Source organism: Xiphophorus maculatus, chromosome 3 (genome assembly GCF_002775205.1).
Source record: "Xiphophorus maculatus strain JP 163 A chromosome 3, X_maculatus-5.0-male, whole genome shotgun sequence".
NCBI lineage: Eukaryota > Metazoa > Chordata > Actinopteri > Cyprinodontiformes > Poeciliidae > Xiphophorus > Xiphophorus maculatus.
The window spans coordinates 32,189,964-32,214,229 of NC_036445.1; the positions used below are offsets into that span (position 1 = coordinate 32,189,964).

General features: G+C 38.3%; 1 protein-coding gene and 1 long non-coding RNA gene across 3 annotated transcripts in view; one reads left to right on the forward strand and one right to left on the reverse strand.

Moving 5' to 3' along the window:
* The window catches only part of grik2 (glutamate ionotropic receptor kainate type subunit 2), a 460,468-nt gene that overhangs the window by 21,300 nt on the left and 414,902 nt on the right, over nucleotides 1–24,266 (forward strand). The gene's annotated exons all lie outside the window — the stretch shown is intronic.
* Nucleotides 10,639–11,659, reverse strand: LOC111608092. The gene is made up of 3 exons (XR_002752528.1): nucleotides 11,575–11,659; nucleotides 11,397–11,483; nucleotides 10,639–10,881 (listed from the first exon to the last, which is right to left on the reverse strand). It is a non-coding gene; the product is annotated as an uncharacterized LOC111608092 (long non-coding RNA).

The following is a 24,266-nucleotide window of genomic DNA, read 5'->3' on the forward strand; positions in this document are numbered from 1 at the left end:
GTCTGTTTCTAGAGAAGAGATGCAGTTACTTTAATTGAAAAAGCTGGACATAGATTGAAACTGGCAGTTTAATTAATGGAGTTTTGTACAAGGTTCCAAGGTTGTTGTAAAAGTGTTGTTCACCACAACACTTTTACACATAAATGGGTAAATGCTAAGTTTGAGTACCGTAGTTTATTTTGAACCTAATGTGCTTGAGGTGGTATCTATATGTATTTGTGCTATAGAAGTAAAACATTAAGTAATAGTAATTTGTTTTCTAAATTACTATTACTATATAAAAACAAAGAAATCTATGAACTTGTTTTTTTTTTTAACGTTTTTTAAAATTACATCACTGTTATAAAGCTAAATGTTAAATATGACCAGTGAAAGAAAAAGCTAACTAAGAACATTTAACATGGAGATAGAAGATACAGTTGCAGTAAAATGCATAATACCATTATGTTGTAAAATTGTAATCACCTGATTTAATATTCAAAATGTGTCCTCAGACAGCCAAAAGCATAAAAGTTATGTGAAAATTTTGGTATTGTAAAGAGTGTTACCAAAATATTTATTCAAATAAGGAGTTAGCTTTGGAGTCTGGTTCTGACAAATTTACCACAGGGGCCACTGTAGTCAATGTTTTTTCATGGTGACACTTCAAAAAGAATGACTTACTAATGTTCATGACAGTCTTATTCACAACCCGTCAAATAAAGTGTTACCCAGATTTTACGTATTAGTAGTGTGATTACAGTATGCTACAATTACACTTTTGGTTTATTATAATTGCTAATAAAGTAGCTTTTTAGTTACTTAATGTCTTTTATTATTCTGCTTTGCCACTTTGTACATTACATGCTTCATACACACTACAGTATTGCAAACACATCAGGTTACCAGAACACAGAAGGATCAATTACAACACACTTTCCAGGTGAAACAAATTACATTGTGCTGTCAATATATTACCATTTTGGTAACATTTTATTTGATGGGGTGTGCATAAGACTGATATGCCACTGTCATAAACATGACATAACATCTTTCATGAACATGAAGAAGTCTGACTGTTGTCATAAAGTGTCATTCGGTAAATAACAACACTTTTAATGCAAAGTTGCTTTAAAAGTTGGATTAAAAGTCCATGAAAAATGCCAACTTTACATTGTTTTGTAAATAACAACACTTTTAATGCAAAGTTGCTTTAAAAGTTGGATTAAAAGTCCATGAAAAGTGCCAACTTTGCATTAAAGTGTCATTATTTACAAAACAATGTAAAGTTGGCACTTTTCATGGACTTCTAATCCAACCTTTTAAAGCAACTTCTCATTAAAAGTGTCATTATTTACTGAAAGACACTTTATGACACCTGTTGGTATGTTCCTAACAGGTGTCATATTTATGACAGTATCATGCCAGCCTTATGTCAAATAAAGTGTTACCCACATTTTTTTCAAGAGTACATTGCCAATATACTATCACAGAATTGTACAAATTGTCAATATGTTAAAAGTTTATAGACAACATGCTTATAAAAATTAGCACAATAAAACAACAGGTACACTTTAGAGGAAATGTGAAGAATATTTCATCAAGGACAGAGTATTGTTTTAATACTGTGTATCGCGGCCTTCTATGTTCTAAAAACCAAAATTTCCAACAAAGGCCGTGGGTGGCAACAGGTGGTTTTTGGATTTGTATCCACTTCCGACTTTATTTATTTATTGTAAAACTAGAGACAAAACAACTACTAAAATTGTCCCGCAACTTAGTCGAAAACAAAAAACAATCTCAATTTAATGTTTGAAGCTCTAAAAAAGTGGTCAAAAAAATCATTTACAAAACCTCCCGTCCACACCAGACATTTACCAAACAATAGATCTCCACCAAGAACCCGGTTATTACTCAAATTAATGGGAGGGTCTAACAATTAATGTAATCTAAACAATTACAAATATAAAAATTAATTACAAATTTTGGTTCTAAACTAACTTAAATATATTCTAACCACTCAAAGAAGAAAACTAAATTGGTAGAAATTACAATCCACAAAAATTTAGCATAAATGGCCACAACACTATGTTACAGTATTCCTATATTACTCCAGACAAAGTGACATTTCTCCTTCCTAAGAACAGTGAGAATCAATGACTATTCACTACACCACCGCACTTTACTTAAACCTACAAAAAAGAACAGCAGATCAATTAAACAGAGAAAGCACTTGTATTTTAAAGAGTACAGAAAAATGGCAAAGAAAAAAGTATGACTTACAATTTTAAGACATTGTGGATTCGATATGCACGATGATGACTGAGACCGGATGCCTGGGGTGAAAAAACATTTCTGGATCACTTCTTTGCTTGTTTATGCTAGAAGTATAAAAAATAGTCAGCAATATCACAGAATCAATGGCATAACTATGATGTTTTAAGTGTGGACTTAAGGGAGACAAATAACCTTAAAATTTTTCCATCCATGATCTGAACATGCTGATTTTTGCATGGTGGTGAGGGGGGCTGGTGGTGCCCATCTCCAGCAGCCATCAGATGAGAGGCGGGGTTCACCCTGAACATGTCACCAGTCCATCACAGGGTCCTGAAAGCTAACAATGAATAAAATGTATGAAAGGGAAATGGTAGAATAACAAGGGGATTAAATTCTGTCCAATTATTTTAAAATTAGATCACGTTTATTAAGCACTTAGTGTTGGTAACACACCAGTTTTTGTTGTTGTTAAAATGTGGCCAGCTGCTCACCATCAAGACGATGTGGAGGTTCATCCTTAGAACTGGTGTGGTGATTTGGTGGAGCCAGAGCCTCTTCTGAGACAGCAGCCTCACAATATCAAAGTCTCTTTGCTCTAAGCTTAATTAAAACCAGGTTAAGTTTATGAAGAAAACTACATTACCGTATTTTCCCCACTATAAGGCGCACCACATTATAAGGCGCACCTTCAATGAATGGCCTATTTTAAACTTTTCATATATAAGGCGCACCGCATTATAAGACGCATAGAATAGACACTACAGTAGAGGCTGGGGTTACGTTATGCATCCATTAGATGGAACTGCACTAAAGGGAATGTCAACAAAATAGTCAGATAGGTAAGTCAAACTTTATTAATAGATTGCAAACCAGCGTTCTGAAAACTCCGTTCATTCCCAAAATGAATAAACAGCTGTTTGATTACTTTCCCAGAGGTAGTCAGTGACGTGGTATTTTCGTGACACAGTTTATCTTTTAACAACAGCAAGGTATAACATATAGTGGAGGGGAACTTTTCCTTGATTCAATAAACACGTAAAAAACAGTCTGATACTGTTACGGTAAATCAAACGTTAGTGCAATCACAATATATATCCACTTCCACTATAACAATTGATTCGTTCATGTTAAATCCTCTCGCTGCTGCTCTATTCCCGTGTTCTACTGCGTCACTGATCGCCTTGAGGTTAAACTCTGCGTCGTAAGCGTGTCTCTTAATAGGAGCCATTTTGGTGTCTTTACACAAAACCCAGCGTGCACCGCGCGCTTCTTCTTCTATGGGGGAAAATGAAGTCGGCGACTGCTTACCGTAGTTGCGAGACCTGTTGTAATGATGGGATTTTCGGCTCCTTTTCGAGATGCGGCTCTAATGGCTCTTCTTACTGTGGAGAGCCGGCTCTTTCGGCTCCCAAACGGCTCCCCATATATATTTTTGACATTATTAATTAATTAATAGCTTAAACCTAATTTTATAATATTTTGTTTCATTATTGACATTGTTAAGCACTTATGATGAGTAAAAATGCCGCATAACAATGCTATAGCAATACCGATGCGTGTGATGTCCACATGTGCCTGTGCAGGTTGTTTGTCGAGCCTGCATGATAGGAAATGCTGACTTTGCACAGTCTGCACTCTGCCCTGGAGCTTGATGTAGCATTAAAATGAGTCCAAATCTTGCTCCGTTTTCTGTCACTCATTTATTTTCACCTATTCAGTTCTCACACTGACTCCCCTTCTTTCTGTGCTTCTTGACCGCTGAGTGAGTGTCTGTACATAAACACCTGCCGACGAACGCTATACAGCTTGATCAATTGCCTGCCGTTTCCACAAAAAAAGTGGAGATAAACTTTTTTTTCAGTGTTTTCCCGCCACATTATTAATTGAAACTATGTGTGATTGGTCAGATGTGTGGAGCACACGCTTGACATGAGGGCAGTGGACCGACTGAGGGAAAAAACTCTCAGCTCTAGCGCTGGCAGAAGAGCAAAACACGAAGGAGAGGGAGAAGGGGGAGACAGCGAGGCACCGCAGGACAAAAAAAAATGATGTGGGGAAAAACTATCGGCTCTGGCACTTGCAGAGCACAAGCACAACGACAGGGAGGCGGAGAGACAGCGATATACTGTAGAAAAAACTCGGCTCCCAAATAGGATCCTAAAACGGCTCCCATTGTGGAGCCGGTTCCAATCGTTCACTTCAAAGAGACGGCTCTTAGAGCCGGATCGTTCGCGACTGACGCATCACTAACCTGTTGAGTCCGGGGAAGATGGCGAACTGGACAGGCAGCTTCCTTTAATCTCTAATGCACTAATCCCAATTTGATAGTTAAAACCTCTGTTTTTGAGCACCAAAAGATTACTTAACCTACCTATACATTTTATTTCTTTCCACTTTATTTTTCTTTACCTACTTTCAAACAACAAAACATATGAAACGAGAAAAAGCTGATACTGTGGCCAGGCTAGCGGTAGCCTCCAAGGCGTGCTCTCCAGTCGCTGACCACAAGTATGCTATGGAGACTTCACTGCCAACAACCAAAAGGAAATCTCCCCCGACGCCTATCAAAACACGACACCACCCAGCAAGGTAATTGTGTCCCAAAATGAGGAAGTCAACAACCCGATTGTGGAAACCATCAACAAGTTAACAGACAAGATTGATAACTTCAGCGTGCAGCTACGTGACAACATGATAATTGTTGCTAACATCTCTAAGCTAGCCGAAATGAACACAGCTGACATAAAAAACTGCAAAACGAAACTATCTGGCCTGGAAAAAGAGGTTCCTGCGGTCATCAAAGAAAATGCGGAGATGAAGGAAAGATTGTTGAAACTAGAATGCTATCAACGGCGTTGGAATTTACAAATTCAGGGCTTCAAAGAGAAAAATAACAAAGATACCCGCAAAGAAATCATTGACATCTTAGCCAAGATTGCACCGCACTGGGCCTCGTCAATTGGCAACGCAGTGGACATCAGGCATCGTCTGGGGAAAAAAGAAGATGGAAGACATCGCCAAATACTCATTCAATTCAGCATGAGACACCACCGAGATGCCTTCTAGAAACTCACCAAGGATTCCAAGATGTGCAAGGAGCTGGGGATCCACTTCAAGCAAGATTTCTGCAAACTGGATAGGGAGGCACGGGCTACAGTCTGGCCCAAAATGGAGCAAGCCAGGAACGAGGGGAAAAATGTCTACTACCGAGGGCACGCTGGCTACATCAGCGGAGTTTGGGTTTTCCCTGATTGACTGAAGATCCAGTGGTAGTGTCTAGTAATCACACACTATTGCACAAGAACACAAGGTGTTAGTTTATGATTCAAGAAAAGTTGTATTCCTTTATTCCTAAAATTCATTTTGATAAATTAGGCCAATTCAATAAATAAGGCTATTAAGAAAGGCAAAGTTAAATATTCACAGGTTTGGTAAATCTTTTGGATAAATACATTCTTATCTTGTTATTTGGTTAGAGGTCAGTTACGCTGTTCTGAATTCAGTTTAAGGGAGTTAGTGTTTCATTCTTACCTTTTCCTGAACACTAGAAGTTCAGTTTCCTTCTCCTTATTGTTTTTGCTGCTTCCCTTTTATGTTTGTGTTTATTTCTCATTTTAACTGTGTGTCTTTAAATGTTAGGGGTTTGAGAGATGGTATTAAAAGAAAATCCATATTTCTTTCTTGTAAAAATGCAAAAGCTAACTGCATATTTTTACAAGAAACACACTCTATTAAGGCAGATGAGAGCTTCTGGTCTAATCAATGGGGCGGGGGGAAATAATTTTGTCTCATGGTACTAATAAATCTGCTGTTGTTGCTTTACTATTTCAAAATTTTCAGAATAAACTAGAAACTCATAGGAAAGATAACCAGGGCCACTGGATTATTTGTGTACTCAAAATGGAAACTAGTTTTCTGATTCTCTGTAACGTCTATGGTTACAACAGTGTAGCTCAGAATAAGTGCTTATTGTCTGAATTAACTAGTCATCTAAAAGAACTATCTGAGAAATAGTCCACAAACAATTTCATATTGGGAGGAGATTTCAATATGGTGTATAATGAATGGCTTGATAGATCACTCTCTAAACTCCAATCTCATCATATAAATGTAGTTTTACAAAACTTTTGCTTAGATCTGAACCTGGTGGATCCTTGGAGAGAAACAAATCAGCGTGGCCAGTCCTTCTCCTGGTTTAAGCCTGATGGATCAACTAAGTCCCGTATCGACTTCTGGCTAATTTCAGACAGTGTGATGCAAAATAGTGTTAATGCTGAAATTTTACCTGCACCTTTATCTGATCACTGCCTGATGCAACTTAGTATCACAACTCGGTTGAAAAAATCCCATAACAAAGGTTACTGGAAGTTTAACTCAACCCTGCTTAACAACGAAAAGTTTAATAACGAAATCCTGGAGCATCTCAATTTAATTTGTAGTGATAAAAATCTGAATTCTTACACGGAAAAATGGGAATTCTTTAAATTTAAAGTCTGCCAAATCTCAATCAAACACAGTAAATTAATAGCTACCCAAAATAAGGAAAAGGAATTAGAAATCATTCAAGAACTTAGTCACATCTGCTCTAAACCGTTTTTTAATGATGATGACAAACAGCGCAAAAAAATACTACAGTCTGACTTAGATGATCTTTACACTAAAAAAGCCAAAGGATCCTATCTGAGGTCCAGGGCTAAGTGGACGTCATGATGGATACTATTTTCAGACCCACATGCAGAACACAATTCAGGAGAGGTATATACGGTAATTGGTTTATTGTAAAACGGCAAGGGAAGGTTGTGGAAGCTCTGGTCTGGTCCAGAGAGGAAACGGGTTCACGGAGCGATCGGCTCTCTAAAGAGGCAGAGCAGAATGGTGAGTTCAGGGTTGTCGGAAACGGGAAAGTCATAGAGTAAACGGAGCTTACTTGTGGTTCGATGGTACGAGGTCTAGGAGAGTTTACTGGAAGGTTTGGAGACTTTGTCTCTTAAGTGGTCCAGGTGGTCTGGTGCTTGACGGCTAGCGTCCAGGAGGAAAACAGAGGAGTGCGTCGGAGGGCGGACAGGTAGGCTCGGGCTCGGCGGGGACAAAGGAGCGGTGCAACTGCCAGTCGTGGAATCCGGGGGGGAACTTGTAGTCAGACTGAGGAGGTGAGTTTGGGAACTCGGGCAACCAGTGGGTAGGACCCACGGCGTCACTAGGGGAATCTCGATCAGAGAAGCAGACAGGATCTGTAAGTGCTTCTCCGGGGAAAAACCTGAAGGCAAAAAACAACAGGAAAAGTCACTAGAGGATTCAGATCAACGAGGTTTTAGATCAACAAGGAAAGATCAGAGGCTAGCTCTAGGAGGCTCAGAGGTACCGTTTCTGGCTAACACTCGGGCGCTGAAGGACTGGCAGAAGCCTCTTTTAGTACACGCCGCTGATGAGTTGATCGGGTTCAGGTGTGCTTGATGACGGTCTACACACACACTCCAGTCGGGTGAGTATGGCGCCATCTGTAGTAAAAGGTGAGTGTATGCACAGAAAAACCCACAAAGAAGAACCAAGGGACCCCGAACCACAACAGTGGATTGAAGATGGTGAGAAAAGTACTGCATATTTTTGTAGATTAATAAATATTAGACAAGAAATGCGATAAATTGCTTGCAAATTAATAATAAACTGTGCACTGACTCAAAATTAATATCCAAAGAAATATTTACCTTTTATAGCAATTTATATTCTTCTGCATATAATAACTCTGTGGCAGAAACATTGTATCATTCTGTTCAACATTTGATTCCTAAAATTGATGACAATTTTAAGCAGATATGTGAGGCAGACATCACCACAGAGGAATTGGATAAAGCGTTGGGTGCTTTATTCAAGGACAAAGCTCCAGGTTGCGACGATTTAACAAGTAACTTTTATAAACATTTTTGGGTTCACATCAGAACCCTTGTGTTTGGAATGCTGACAAAACGGCTGTTTGACCCACACTATGAAACAAGGTGTCATCAGGCTCATTCCTAAACCTGGAAAAGATAGAATAGAATAGAATAGAATTCAACTTTATTGTCATTGCACTGTCACAAGTACAAGCAACAAGATGTAGTTTGCATCTATCCAGAAGTGCTCTACGAGATATAATATTTATTTACAGATGTACAAGACTATGTTTGTATGGACTATAAGGGGTTATAGCAAGCGATATAGATATTGTGTATAAATATAAATATGGGAGCTATATGCACACATTATACAGATTATACAGAATATATAAGAATGTTAGGGAATGGATTATAGATAAATAATGGCAGATAAAATTTACAGGTTGTATGTGTGTGTGAAGAAAACAGTTCGTGATGTGTGTGTGTGTGTGTGTGTGTGAGGATAGTCCATGTGTTATTGTTGTATGAGAGGATAGGGGAGTACAGTCCTTATAGTTTATGTTTTATGTCAGGAGGTGTTCAAAAGCGTGACAGCTGTGGGAAAGAAGCTGTTCCGGTGCCTGGTGGTTCTGGTCCGTAGGCTTCTGTAACGCCTCCCAGAGGGCAGGAGGGAAAAGAGTGTGTGTGCTGGGTGATTGGAGTCCTTTGTGATTTTCCCGGCCCTTTTCAAACAACGCTTCCTGTAGCTGTCCTTGATGGCAGGGAGCAGTGCCCTGGCGATATACTGGGCAGTTTTCACCACCCTCTGCAGCGCCTGCTGGTCGGAGACAGAGCAGTTCCCGTACCAAGCTGTAATACAGTTGGTGAGGATGCTCTCAATGGTGCAGCGGTAGAAGTTCGTGAGGATCTCTGAGGACAGGTGGTTCTTCCTCAGGGTCCTCATGAAGAAGAGGCGCTGATGTGCCTTCTTAATGAGTTTGGAGCAGCTGGTCGTCCAAGTCAGGTCCTCGGAGATGTGGACTCCCAGGAACTTAAAGGTGTCCACACGCTCCACCACTGTCCCCTTAATGTGGATGGGTGGATGTGGGTCAGCGTTCCTCCTGAAGTCCACGATAAGCTCCTTGGTCTTCTCGGTGTTCAGCTGCAGGTTGTTTTTGTCGCACCACTCAGCCAGACGGTCTACCTCCTCCCTGTAAGCGGCCTAGTCATTATCTCTGATGAGGCCGATCACTGTGGTGTCGTCTGCAAACATGATGATGGCGTTAGAGCCATGGACAGGTCTGCAGTCGTAGGTGAAGATCCAAAAGATCCAACTCTTCTTGATAATTTAAGACCGACAACACTATAAATAATGATTACAAGCTTCTAACACACATTTTTGCCAACAGGTTAAAATCAGGCATATCCCAAATTATTTCTGACACTCAATCTGGATTTATAAAAGGGCGTTCTATACATAATAATATCCGCCTTATTTTGGACTTAATTGACTACAACCACTTAATTGAAAATGAAGGCTTTGTATTATTTTTAGACTTCTATAAAGCCTTTGATATGGTATAACATGAATTTATGTTCAAAGCTTTAGATTTATTTGGATTTGGAAATAAATGTATTAATGTAATTAAAACCTTTTACAAAGATACAAACAGTTCAGTGTGTCTTCCTCATGGAACCTCTCAAAGATTTAGCATCAACTAAGGTAGAAAACAAGGTTGTCCAATCTCTCCTTTGCTGTTTATTGCTGCTGCAGAAATGCTTTCCATATCAATTAAAAATGCTCTATTTGGTAAATTATCAGTGGTAAGCAAAGAGTTTTCCATTAGTCAGCTAGCTGATGACACAACTATCTACTTAAATAACCTGAATGAAATTCCCAAAATTCTTAAATTGATTGAAACATTCTCAAAGGCTTCAGGACTTAAATTAAATTTAAACAAATGTGAAATTTTGCCTCTAAAAGACCGTCCTATATCCACTGCTTTTAATATTCCTGTAAAATCCAATGTCAAATATCTGGGTATGCATATAAATAAAAATAAATCTGATTTAGAAAATCTGAATATTTGGGAGAAACTTCAAAACTGTAAAACTCATTTAAATAAATGGACACACAGAGATTTATCTATTCTGGGAAGAATATTTCTCACCAAAATAGAAAGTATTTCCAGACTTATCTACCCTGCATATACATTAGGAATACCCAATTCAGCAATCAAATCTATCAACAGGATGAATTTTGACTTTATATGGAAACAGAAAACTCACTATATTGTAGCGCCTTTCTCAACTGAGCAGATCTGACTGCGAGGTGTAGTGTTAACCAGTTTGTATAATCAGAAGTAGGTACGGCATGGAGTCATGAGTGGGGTGAATAATTAATAGAACTGATACAAAAAAAGTAAAGTTTGTTAATACTGCTATTTATTGCAGTGGCAATGATAATAATAATAATAATAATACCAAAACAACAAAACAATAAATTTCCAAAAACAGAAAGGGAAAAAAAACAAACCAACAAAAACAATTATAATAATAATCAGTGATACTTCAAACGTAATAGAGTCCACAATAGATCCAAGAACAAAAAGAGAATAATTATGTTCCCTTTTCAATACTCAGAGTTTTTAGTTCGTTTCTGTAGGGAAAGTGTAGTTCCGTTTCCCTACCACCAGATGGTGGGTGGGTAGATCGCCATCTTCCGTCATCAAGTGAGTCAATGCAACAGCAAAGGCGGGAAAAAAAACCTGACCTAAAAGGCCAGATAACACACATTAAGTTCATATATAAACATTATATTTATATAAACTAAATGGGAGAGACAAGAAAATAATTAAATACGTACTTGCTATATTTTAACAACTTCATAGAAAAAATAATAAAAGAAAGAAGATAAAAAGAAAAATTTAAATCCTTTTTTTCATAAAAAGTGCACTTCATAATTCAAGTTCAAAATTGCTTAAATAGTTGTTACAAACAACCAATATTGAATCAAATCAATCAACTTACAAATGTGATTGATCAAAGTAGCTACAAACAATCATATTAGGTACCAAATTTCAAGAAATCATGGAAAAAATAATCAAATCTAAAGTTGAAAGGTAAACCCTTAAATATTAAAGGTGTGGTCTTTAATTCGGCTGCAACAGTGTGATTCTTCAATAAGTAGACTAAACTGATGTGGGCTACTGATTGTCGATGGATCAGAGCTAATGCTAATGCTAACTGGCGGAGCAGAGCGAAAATAACGCCCTATTATCTACTCACCGTCGAGTAACGGATTATCTGAGGAGGTAGATGCAATGATAACTTGCTCAAAACAGGAAGGTTTACCAGCTCTCAATGGATCACAACCTGGCAAGTGATTCAACGGGAGGGAAATATTAGCGGCGCTATCATTGCAGATACTATACAACGTCAAGTCAGATGGTATTTAACAACTCACCGCAATCTTCAAGTTTTAGAGATTACATACGAGTGATGAGTCGATTCAGACACTCCGGGTTGTTTTACAAACAACCAACACGACAACCAACAGTGAGTAGCAGCAAGGTGGGGAAGAAAAAACAAAACCCGGAAGCACACATGACAATCAACTTAAAGGGACAGCTTAAAGGGAAGGTGATTGGGTCATGGCGGACACCTGGGTTACAATATCAGAAAAAGTAATTTAATCAAACAGTTTGAAGATGGAGGACTGCAAGCTATTGAATTTGACAACATGAATGGAACTTTAAAAATAAACTGGCTTCGGTCATTTCTAACAAATCAAAATGAATTATGGTTCCATATTCCAAGTAAAATATTTTCAAATCTGGGTGGAGTTAATTTTCTTCTTAGATGTGACTTTGACCTTAAAAAACTGCCTGTTAAACTTTCCTTCTTTCACCAGCAAGTTTTATTATATTGGAGACTAATCTATAAACATAACTATAGCCCACACAATACTCCCTTGTGGAATTGCCGTTACATAAAAATTAATAATAAATCAATCTTTGCACATAATTGGCTAGAACAAGGTGTTTGGTCTGTGATGCATTTATTAAATAATGGAGGGATTATGTCTTTTGAAGACTTTAGTGTTAAATATAACCTGCAAATTAATAAAGGTGAATTTCAAAAAATTATTAGAGCTATTCCCCCAAATATTTTATGCACAGCTAAATGTTTTTATGAGAACCGTGTTTACAGAACCCCTGATCTACCTGGACTTCTGATTAATGGACACAGTATCACAGACAATAAACTAAAAAACTCAAAAATTAGGGAATGCTTTACTAGTACTTTGTTTCCTTTTGTATCAAATCCAAATTTTATATCGTATTTCTTTTCAAAGGTTCAAATAGTTAAAATTAGAACAAATTACTTAAATCTTCCTCTTCCTCCAAAACCCAAGGAAGTCCACTTTAATACCTTTTCAGGTGTTTATCCCTCTAAGGAATTCTTTAGACTTCGATTTGCTATTGATGATAACACTTGTTTATTTTGTGACAGTGATATCGAGTCGACTGAACATCTTTTCTATGAATGTGTGATTGCAAAGCTTTGTGGGATGATGTGCACTACTGGCCTTTCCCTAACATTCCAAACTTACCTGAATTTTCTAAGAAAGACATTATTTTTGGGACTCTGAGAAAAGAAAAGAAATTTGAAAGTCTACTAAATGTAATAATTATCATGGGCAAGTTTTTTATTCACAAATGTCGTTTTCTTAAAACGAAACCATCTTTCCTCACTTTTCACAAGGAACTCTGCCACCTCTTCTTATCTCTAAAATGCATGGACAAAGAACAGGATGCAGAGCTGTATAAAACGATAAACAATTTGAAACTGATGGCAAACCCAATGTGTTTTGTTTTTGTTTTTTTCTCTTTGTTGTTGTTGTTTGTTTTAGTTTTTTTATTGTTATTTTTGTTTTGTTTTTTCATCCTCTCTGTAAATATGGAAGCAACCTGGGTTGGCTTCTTCAAGTTTTTCAGGTTTGTGTACATCTGATGCCAATACCATGTTTGTTGTATATGATAATAATAATAAAAAAAAAAAGTTGCGAGACCTGTTGTGGCTCAATATTGGTCCATATATAAGGCACACCGGATTATAAGGCGCACCCTCGGCTTTTGAGAAAATCGAAGGTTTTTAGGTGCGCCTTATAGTGCGGAAAATATGGTAAATCACAACACACAGAGCCTCCATGCAATTATAACATTAAGCTGAATGATTGTTATAATAATAATAATCATAAAATTCACAATAAAATGTATAAAATAACTATTTCTGAAACCAACGTAAGTTAGTTTACATGTGTACCGCACTGTTTAAACGAAGATAATTAGCATTTTGAAGCAAACTTACCACCAGCTAGCAACACGTTAGCAGCCTTCGGCCCTTCAGGCTCCTTTAGTGACCCACATTTCATTTCCATCCAGTTCTTGTCTAGTTGTGTTATTGTCTAACTCGGACTAGGACGTCAGCAGTCCGAATTTACCCAAACTACTAACTATTATCAAGGCCCTATCCATTTTAAGGCAATATTGTGCTTCTCTGGCTTCATGGCTTTTCTTCTTTTTATGGCGCTTTTCAAAAAAACTGAAAATGTGCATTACAGCCACCATCTGGTCTGGAGTGTGAACTGGAGCTAATGCTGTTCACTAATAGATAGATCTTCCATCATACATCTGAATATGGATTGGATAAAGACAGTTTCTGTGTTTTAGTTAAAAATCTGAAAACAACAGATCTTATTCAGAGAGATGTAAAACTGAAGATACCTGCTACATTTAGTGTTAAGGACAAGTATTGCTTTTGTTGTAGAACCTCTGTCACTAAACGGTCAATGTTTGATGTTTTGAGGCATAAACACATTATTTATTACTTTGTTAAACAACATTACATCGAGTACAACTATAAGGATTGTTATATATATTGTTTTATTCTTTGATATTTTAACAAAAATAGTAAAAGATTATTAAGGCTCCTAAATAGGCATACTTTATTAGCCTAAAGTAAACACTGAGATGTAATTTAAAACATACTGAAATTTCAGTATATTTAGTAGTTTACTTTTCAGGTATGTTAAGTGAATTTAAAAAAATTCTATTTTGAGCATATATTTTAAAACATAAACAAAATATCTTTAAAAGCATATTGTTTCATTTGTACACTTGAGCAAATACATATTTTGTTCACTTAAAGTATACTTTTATTTAATATATTTCTTAAAAGTGTATTTTGGTACAATTATATTTAAGGGTGTTTAAAGTTATAATGTCAAAAATTGTTACAAGCATGCCTTTAGTATGCATTGTATATATTTACAGGTATAATACTTAATACTTAGTGTACTTAAAATGTATTTTCACAAATGTAAGTATACTTGAAATATACTAAAGTATTTTTTTTTGTTCACTAAGGTTTTTTAGTATAATTTCTTCGGTACCCTGTTGAGCACTGCCTAGAACCGCCTGAGGGCTGCAGGTCTGTGTTTGGTGCATTAATAATATATTAAATGACCACTGAACCCTGAATTCATAGAAGATATCAACATTTCTTCATAAAACACATAGAAATCCCTAATAAATCTTTTTAAAGTAGGAAATATTTATGTATTTATTGCTAATCTAATTTCATAATTTGTTCTTTAAATGGCCGTTTATTTTATTTTAGCTTAAAAACTTTATGTATAAAATAAAGTACAAGCAAATAATCAAACATAATAGTATACTAAAAGCATAATAAGAAACTGAATGTTCTGTACCATTTTGGCCTTAGGAGATGACTGAGGGATGAAGAGATGCTGATGTCTGGTTCTTTCGGTTCTGAAGTGTCTACAATGTTTCTCACCTGATCCGTTATGTCTGATATAAAACAGCGCACCATGCGCCACGATGGACACTTTCTTTTTTTTTTTAAGTGCCTTTATTCATTCTCATTTACATTAGTCAGGCTGGGAAGTTTTTGTTTCTAAGGACCTGGTGGAGTACTATGAATGACCAAAAGCGACATAATTAAAAGTGAAAGCAGAAATCTAAATGTTTTTTTTCGTTTCCTTATATATGCATTTTCATCAAGAAATGTATAGGTTTTGTTTTTTCTTTTCCTTAAACATGTTTTTAGTCAAGACATATAAATATATTTTTTTACTTTTCCTTATACATGCGTTTTTGTCAAGAAGTATATTTTCTTTTGTGTTATCCTTAAACATGCATTTACGTCAAGAAATTTATATATTTATATAATGAAATTCCAACATGAGGCAGAACATGACAGACACTGTTTTATTGATAAAACATAAAAAGTAGAAAATTCCAGGAAATTTTGCCCCATATCAACTGGGTTCATAAGAGACTTTTTAATGTAATTGTTGTGTTCTGTGTTTTCTGTGTGTTAATTTCGAGTTTTCTGTGTCCTTGAGTCTCTTCGTTGTCCTGTCTTCCCCTTGATTGTTCCCAGGTGTGTCTCGCTCTGTGATTACCCGCTGTGTATTTAACTCCACCTGTGTTCCTTGTTCCTCGTCGGGTCCTTGTCAATGTGCCCATGTGCGTGCTGCCAGTTGTTTGGACTGTGCTTTTTCTTCATTAAATTTCATTATTCATCTTACCTGGGTCCGCTGCGTCTGCCTCACCACCCTTCACCGCACCGTAATTCATGACAGAAGGACCCGACCAGAAAGTACGGTGAGGCACGCTTTTTTTTTTTTACACCATGGACCCAGAAGATATTAAGGAACTCACCGAAACGATTAGAGAGTATGAGGAGGCCATGGCCAAGTCATACGCTGCGGGCAGACGGCTTGGTTTCGCCATACGTTTGGGACTATTGCTGGACTACTGGGTTCCACGCGCTCCGCACCCGGGGTTGGTGGAATTGCAGAGGGAGGCAGAGTGGGAGCGTGAGGCAGCTCTAGCCGTCATGGCTGGCGAACCTCTGCCTCCCAAGCCGAACTTCCCGTCCTTCCGTTCCACCACTCCAGCTCCGTTAACTCCTGGACCAGCGCAACCTCCAGTCTCCGCCGCAGCGGTTTCTCCGCCCCCTGCCGCTGCTGCTGTCTCAGCACCTCCAACCGGCGCACCCAAGCCCAAATCAGGCGTTCCAGCCGGCGCACCCGAGTCTGTTCACGCTGTCCAGAAACTGCTCCTGCTGGCGCTCCTGCCCCCCACGCCCACGCTCCAGAGACTGCTAGAGCCACAGTCCCCATGGTGATGGTGTTTCAGGCGGCCAGCCTGGCACCTGGCCGACAGGCGGCGCGGCTGAGGGCGGTTCCAGCCCCAGTTAGTGGGTTCTCGGCCCCACCTGAGACCCCGACTCTCAGTGTTCCTCCCGAGACCCTCTGTGTTCCTCCCGAGACCCCGACTCTCAGAGTTCCTCCCGAGACCCCGACTCTCAGAGTTCCTCCCGAGACCCCGACTCTCAGAGTTCCTCCTGAGACCCTCTGCGTTCCACCGGAGACCCCGACTCTCGGTGCTCCTCCCGAGACCCTCCCCTGGACACCTCGTCGGCCCTGAATTCTGACAGATTATGTTTTCATCCTGCCATAGAACTACCATTGGAATTTACACACACAAAATTAAGCATAACTTGTAGATCTGGAAATTATTAGATGTTTAACATTATTTTAATCAGACTGAGCTGTGTTTATTTGATGTTGAGCATTCAGTCGTTAGCACGGAGCTGTGAGCCTTGAGCCATTAGTTGGATTACTTCTAGATAATATATTCCATTGTTTAGGTTAAAACAACATTTATGATAAAGGAGATACATAAATATTGCTTTATTTGTTCACTTGTGTTTATTTATTTATTTGCCTAAGTGATTTGACTATCAGTAAGCGTCAAATCAAGCCTTCAACAACATAAAATGGGATGTTTACTACCAGTTACCTTCGTGCTGACTAAAGTGGTAGTTGCCATCGATCAGTTTCATTCAACTGGACATGAGGTGGGCTGCTGACCATGATCCATTTGTTGCTTTACTCTAGGCTCCATTTGGGTTTTGGAAATATAATAATTTATATTCCACCCTCTGCACGGTCTGGGTAACAGTTGAAAGAATTGCATGTTCCCCACTAACACAATTTCCTATTATTTTCCTCAAAATCTCTCTGAAAGCAGCATGTTTGCCATGATAAACACTGGACAGTTAGGTCTGTGTATATTCTGGCAGTTCGTCTTTTTGTTTGCAACAAAAAAAAAAAAAACAGACTGTGGAAAGCCATGCCCCCGTGCTCTTGCTTTTCAAAATAAAAAACTAAAATAAAAACTCAAGCTAATAATTTTTCTCAGATGACCAAATGTCCTGTATTATTTGTTTCTCACAGGAGCATTACTTAAACTGACTAGCGGTTTTCAGAAAATACTACAGTGTGAAATGATCAAGACTGTCTCCAGTCTGTATGTCTATGTGTGAAATGTCCCCTCTGCAAGCCGGACAGAGAGAACTTCCAGGTCAGGACACTTGTCTCATTCATTAAAAACAAACAAAATCAAAATTGATCGCTCATCATCCGTTTTTCCAGTTTCATTTTGTGCACAAAATCGGAAATCGATAACGGACTGTTGAAGTTGGACTGTTGTGCACATTCTTGTGATAATGGGTACCTCAACAGTAGCTTGCAGCCAGTGGCGCCTTAAGTACAGACGGAATTTTCTTCTTCAAATGCAAGGAGGTGTCTTTTAAAATCACTGATGTCTCTATGAGAACCTCTCAATAATTTGTGAGCAACAGATTGTAAGAAAAGCTGTCCAAAGGCTTCAGGACCCTGATCACCCTCTGTTTCCTCTGTTTCACTTGGCTCTGCAATCAGGCTATTCCTCCAAGCTGCAAGTCCCACAGGAGGAAGGTTACTATTGTCTCAAGGATATTCGCTCTTTTCCTCCCAACCCAACTCTGAAATCTTACTACATTGCTGCTTCATAAGCTTAAGCTTCATAATTGCGTCTGTTGTGGAAATTTTTCTTTAAGAAAGAGTGGGGAAAAAAACTGTTTCAAAACCCAAAGAACCAGAGAGAGAATATATTCTTAATTGGTATTTATTTGAAGGCTCTACAGCATTTGAAGTCTCTGCTCACTGATCGATTCAGGAGAAAGAGCCTTGAGCAGAACACAGCTTACAGTTTTATAGGGAGAGTTTCATTCCATTCACATAGTTTGATAATCTACTTAGTTACAGAACAGATAGCAAGCACATGTAGCTTCTTTCACTAGGGGAGTCAAACACGTCATGAGGCTACATAGAAGAAACAATTTAATAACTTTATTGTAATACCAAGGCCAGACAAGTAGCTTCAGAAGACATTTTCATTAGCATGTGCATTACACAAGAATCATTATACTGTTATGCATTGTTTTACTTATAATCATGTGGTAATCTTCAAATTTTCCACTACACGTCACACTGCACACAGTCACAAATCACACTTCACTTTTTACTACCTAATTCTGTTTTTATTAGTATGAGTGATTTTTATGAATTCTATTTTCTGAACTATCACTTTTGAATCTATTTGTACTACTCATATGCATTGAAATTGCCCCACAGGGACAAATAGTTATTTTAATTAAATTGAAACATTAGGGTCTCAGTCATTTCTAAGAAGAATGGTAACATTACACCAAGATAAGACAGGTGATTGTTGAAGATATGATTCTATATTTGCTTTTTAACATTAGCAAATATCCAAGCAGTGCACATGCTGCTTGGATTTGGACTGCTTGGATTTTGGATTTCTAAGACTGTGTAGAAAAATAAAAAACTAAAAGGACTTACAGATTTGCAAGCAATGCTTTTTCTCTTCTAACGAATGACGGCGGATTACTACACAGGTTACAACACATGGGATCTTGTCTTATTCATTAGGAACAAGACTGATAAGTGCACTGATTTAATAATTTAACAGTGGCAAGTTGAGGAAATCTTTTATCTTACTGTTTTGTCCACATTCACCTATCTCAAGTCACTCAGTACTACAAAGAAAAGAGAAAGAAAACCAGTGTAGTTACACTGTTATTCAGGCCGCAAGTGTTAGGCAGAATAAAACCTTAGGGATACAGTAGGGAAAATGTGTATTTGCTCTTTACCTCATTCAAAGGTGCAAACAGGCAATGTGGGTCCACTGAGACCCATGAGTGTTTGGCAGCTGTCCCAAATTCAGGTGTCTGAGACAATCCCGTGCTGTAGCATGTATGACAGGTGAAGGAACTAGCAAAACATGCTGCAAATGGCTGGCTATATGATAGAGAAAAATAAAATGTGACATAAAGGACCAATGGGCAAATATAAACTCTGTTCTCAGGACAGAAAATAATCCAAAAACATGCAACCTAATAACTGGTTGCACCACCCATAAATGCATCAACTGCTATTGAAGGTTTTTGTTCCAATCAGTATTGTTAATTCTGCTATACTTGAGTTTTCATCGATGAATGGCCTAAATATGTTCCTACCATCACAGATCACCAGAAAGAAGCACTCTTAAAGTAATTTTTGTACTCTGGTTACTCCTGGGAAGGTTCACCATCACTTCATGTTTTCTTTATATGGAGTAAACGACTTTTATGGTGGTTCACTGGAGTTACTGTGATTCTTTCCAGGCAGAGAAATCTTAATGACTTCATTACGCCCCTGTTTTTTTTCTTCTTCACTTCTTTACATAGATACATGGTGTATACCAGTCACTAGGTTGGCATGGTGGTGTGAAACAATACCAACAAGGGGCGTGCTGTGGTGGCGCAGGGGGTTAGCACGCCCCACATTTGGAGGCCTTACAACGACCTTTGCAGCATGTCCTCCTTCAAAAAATGGCGCCGGCTCAGCTGGCTGCCTGCAGACGCAGCTCCCCTCGCGTGTGTATGTTAATCTGTGTATAAAAAATTCTTGCTGTAACTGCGAAATAATTTCCCTGCTGGGATGAATAAAGTAATTCTTCTTCTTCTTCAAACAATATGTTTTACAATCATGCATTGTACAACAATGCATGATTGTTATATACTCATGCAATTGAACATGAGTATATAATAACCAGGGGCCTCATGCATAAAGCGTGAGTGCGCACAAAAAATGTCCGGCGCCATATTTTACTCACAAGTCGGCATGTTAACTTTGCGTCAAAGTTTGCTAAATATACGCCCTGGCGTGAAAATGTGCGGCAGCCAAGCAAACATTTTCTGTGGATAATATCAAATTACAAAGAGTCAAAACTCACCTAAATCCACTGAAATCTGACTCCATTCAGTTATTCAGAGCAAGAAGCATCAAACCCGATGTTTTTCATGATTTTAATATTTTATTGTTTAAACGTAAACGATGAGACTGTACCGCATTTATCCTCAGACAATAAACTAACATGCACATAAAATAAAGAAAATAAAAATAAAAGTATGTGAAAACCTCGCTCGAATATACTCTCTCAGTTTTTGTCTCTTAAAGATGTAAGGCATTATTCTGTGCGCATGAAATGCATCTATAGGGTAATTTCATTCTGACTAGAAAAGAAAACAGGGTTGGATCAGCAGATTAACTCCAGACAGGTTTCATTATTTTTAAGGTGATCAAGGTGTGTATGCAAGCACACGTATATAAGTAGGTGCGCAAAGGTGAGCCGCGTAATTGTGGAGCGCTTTGGCTCTGATGGAGAACATCGCCAATGGAAAGATTCAGAGGGAGCGTTTGTACAGAGATCATATTGATCTGCTGGGAAATGTTGATGATGATTTATGAGCGTCTAGATTGCTCACACTGATCATCCTGGAGCTCTGAGAAAAACTTAAAGAGCCGTGTGGTACCGGTACCGGTCCAGCTACAGTCTTCCTTCAGTCGAGTCGCCCACTTTGTAAATTCACCTTTATGGACATAAAGCATTCTACTATTTAGAATAAACGTCCACATTCCCACTCAAAGGACTCTCTGACACGCTGTCAGTCTTTAAATCCCAGCTGAACGCTCTACTGTTCAAACAGGCATTTGAACGATTTCTTTATTTTTTTTATTTGGATTTTTTTTCTTTAAAATGTATTTTTATTTTTGTGAGGTCACATTATGTGTTCTCAAAGCACCATAAGTATTATTATTATAAATACTTATACTGCTTCGAACAAGGACGCTGCCATTGCTTCACGTGGTGCGCACGGCTTTATGCATCCGATTTTTTTGTGCGCCGCACTTTTCTAAATTTTTCCGTACGCCAAATTTTAGTGTGAACTGCTCACTCTTTTATGCATGAGGCCATTGAGGTCATTATTTGAAAACAGCAACCTCGATTTATTAAAAAATCCATCAAAGGGTAAATACTTTTTCAAAACACAGATGGTCAGTAAAACATGTCATATGTTGCTATTCACTCTAAGGCAGTTAATGACATAATCAGTGTTTAAAAATATGCCGAATTAGAACATTATTAAAACTTTTCAACAGTGTCATTAAAATATGACTGAATGTTGAGGGGAAAATGTGGTTGTTTTGAAAAAGGGGCTTTATCAAGTAAACAGCTGAATTAAATTATTATATTACTATAGACAGCACTCTGCACTGTTTGCAGGAATTGGAGTAAAACACTTCCAAGGTACGTTGACAGAGCCAGCAGATACACACCTGAGTGCAGGGACAACAAGAACGCCAGGGGCTCCTGCAGCTGTATGGCCATACGCACTGTGCGTACCTTGAGGAAGTCAGGAGGTGGAGTTCTCCAATTCAAAACAGAGCAAAATCGAGTAGCTATTGCCCTAAATGGGCTGGAACAGATGAGGTATCTCGAAAAACTGCGCATATATTTAGGATATGACCCACATGGACCTTACCAAGCTCCGCCCACAACCGACCCACGTGACCGCTTGTTGTTTCTATGTAAGCATGACTCCATTAGTGCATAATTTCTACCGGATTTTCACAATATATCAGCTACTACAATGGACAGAGGAACTAACAAGTTCATGTCATCATCTGGGAGGAGGTTACTGGTTTCTCAGTCACAAGCTGGTTGCAAACCTGAGGCCAGCAGGTGTCAGTCAGTTATGGTAGATCTGAAATTTGGTTTGATGACTGAAATATGAGAAACTACAGGCTGATAGGAGGAACCATAGATCTTCTGAAGTTGGGATATAATTCATTTAATTTCACATAATTACCACGGTAGAAGCCATTTTTTGTTAAAACTTTATGAAATATATTTGTTCTATTTGATGTTTGTTGTGAATGACTCACAAACAAACAAGGTAATTAGTCCAACGTTTAGAAACTACAGTGGCTGTAATGAGCCACAGCAAAGGTAAACAAAGGTAAAATAACCTGAACAGGTGATCAACTCAAAACCACTCCTACCCTTCTACTCTCTCTCTCTTTGTAGATTAAGCACATCTGTTACCGTGGCAACCGCCTGCGCCCCGCAAGATGAGCAAAGATTACGTTAAAAACATAACATTCAGTTCGTTACCATATCAAGCTTCCAGGCTTGATATTTATTTCTCGATTATTAATCAGCTCTTCCATGAACACAGCGATGGTTGATTGACTAGCTGTACTTGGTGCTAGAGTGGCTAACACGAGTAACAGTTTAGTCCAAAGCCTTTTCTGCTAAAATAAAATCTTTAGTGTATGTCAGATACAGACACATTGCATATTGATCTGTTTAGCTAACGTAAGACTGTGTAGCAGACAGGCTTCAAGGTGTAGAAGTTGTATCAGTACTGCCATTATGCTGTACTTAGCTAACGGGAAGCGTGCGTTTGTGAGACGGCCACGCACGTGACCACGTAGAATGGGCATCAGCCAATGAAAAACGGCCCCTGTGGTAAGGTCCATTGTCTCGGTAAAAAAGACTTGTCAAAATCTTGAGGATTTATCTGACGTCAAGGCAATCGACATAACTATCTGGGGTGTATTATACGAGGAGCCAGATAGTATAAAGTTATTTTGTTTTAGGTTGGTTCAGCCATTTAGGATCAAAAGAAGCATTAAATGTCTGTCGACTTGTTTCTGTCCGGTGTAGTGAGTTGTGCTATTTTAAGTAATTAGTCTATGGTCACAGTGCTATAGCTAATGCTACTTGGATCTACTTGCAAATAATTTACTTAGCTTCTGTAAACCAAATTCATGCTGGAGCTGTACGTTAATGTTGAGTAATACGCCATTTCTACAATGTAGGTCAACCATTTGCAGCGATCTAGTCACCCCATTAAAAACATGGTTTGTGGCCCGAACTGGATCAGATACAGTTCTTTTGACTTTTTAGGCAGACCTGTGAAGGCACTGTTGCAGTAAGCTATGCAACTACAAATAAATGGAGGAGTTTCTTAGGATCTTGGTGGGACATTAGTCCTATAATTCTGAAAATGTTCTAAAGGCGATAGAAGGCAGTCTTTGTAATTGTCTTTATGTTTTTGAAAGTCCAAGTCCTACACCCACATTTCGGACCTGATTACTTTTAACTAAGATGGTGATGAGGTAGTGATGCTGGACCTCCAAATTGCTTAACTGAATTAGAACAAATAATGTACATTTCATAGCTTTTACTATTAAGAGGATTTATACTGTATATTTTCCATCGAATAACCTCACTTCAAAAACCCAAATTAACTCAATCATTGGGAGAAATTAGTGATAAAATAAAATAATCAAAAAAGAAATTGCAGAGGTTCTGCAGCATTTTGACAGAACTTACTTTCCACGATGCGAGAAGCTGGGTACACCCCGGATAGGTCATCATCCATCACAAGGCAGACATGACAAACCATGCATGCACACGCCCACACCTAAAGGGAATTTAGGGAGAAAAATGAACCTAACGGTCATGTTTTGGACTGTGGGAGGAAGCTGGAGTATCGTCGGCAAAACACCATACAGAAAGATTCTGGCCCGGGATTTGAACCCAGGATAGTTTGAATCTAGTACAAGGCAACAGTGCTACCAACTGTGCCACTGTGCAGCCTCAGAATTTACTAATTGTGCTAAAAACTGTTGGTCAGCAATTGTGGAGTTTAAATACAATTAAACAATAAATAAGTTTGAAAAAATGGTCTTTAGCAAAATTAATCTTGAAAAAAAAACAACCGATGCCCATACAACTACCTTTGAAAAACCTCTCTTTAAGATCTCATTTAGATTTTGTCAATGGATCATGTAAAAAAGACAAACTAGAAGTTTATTTCTGA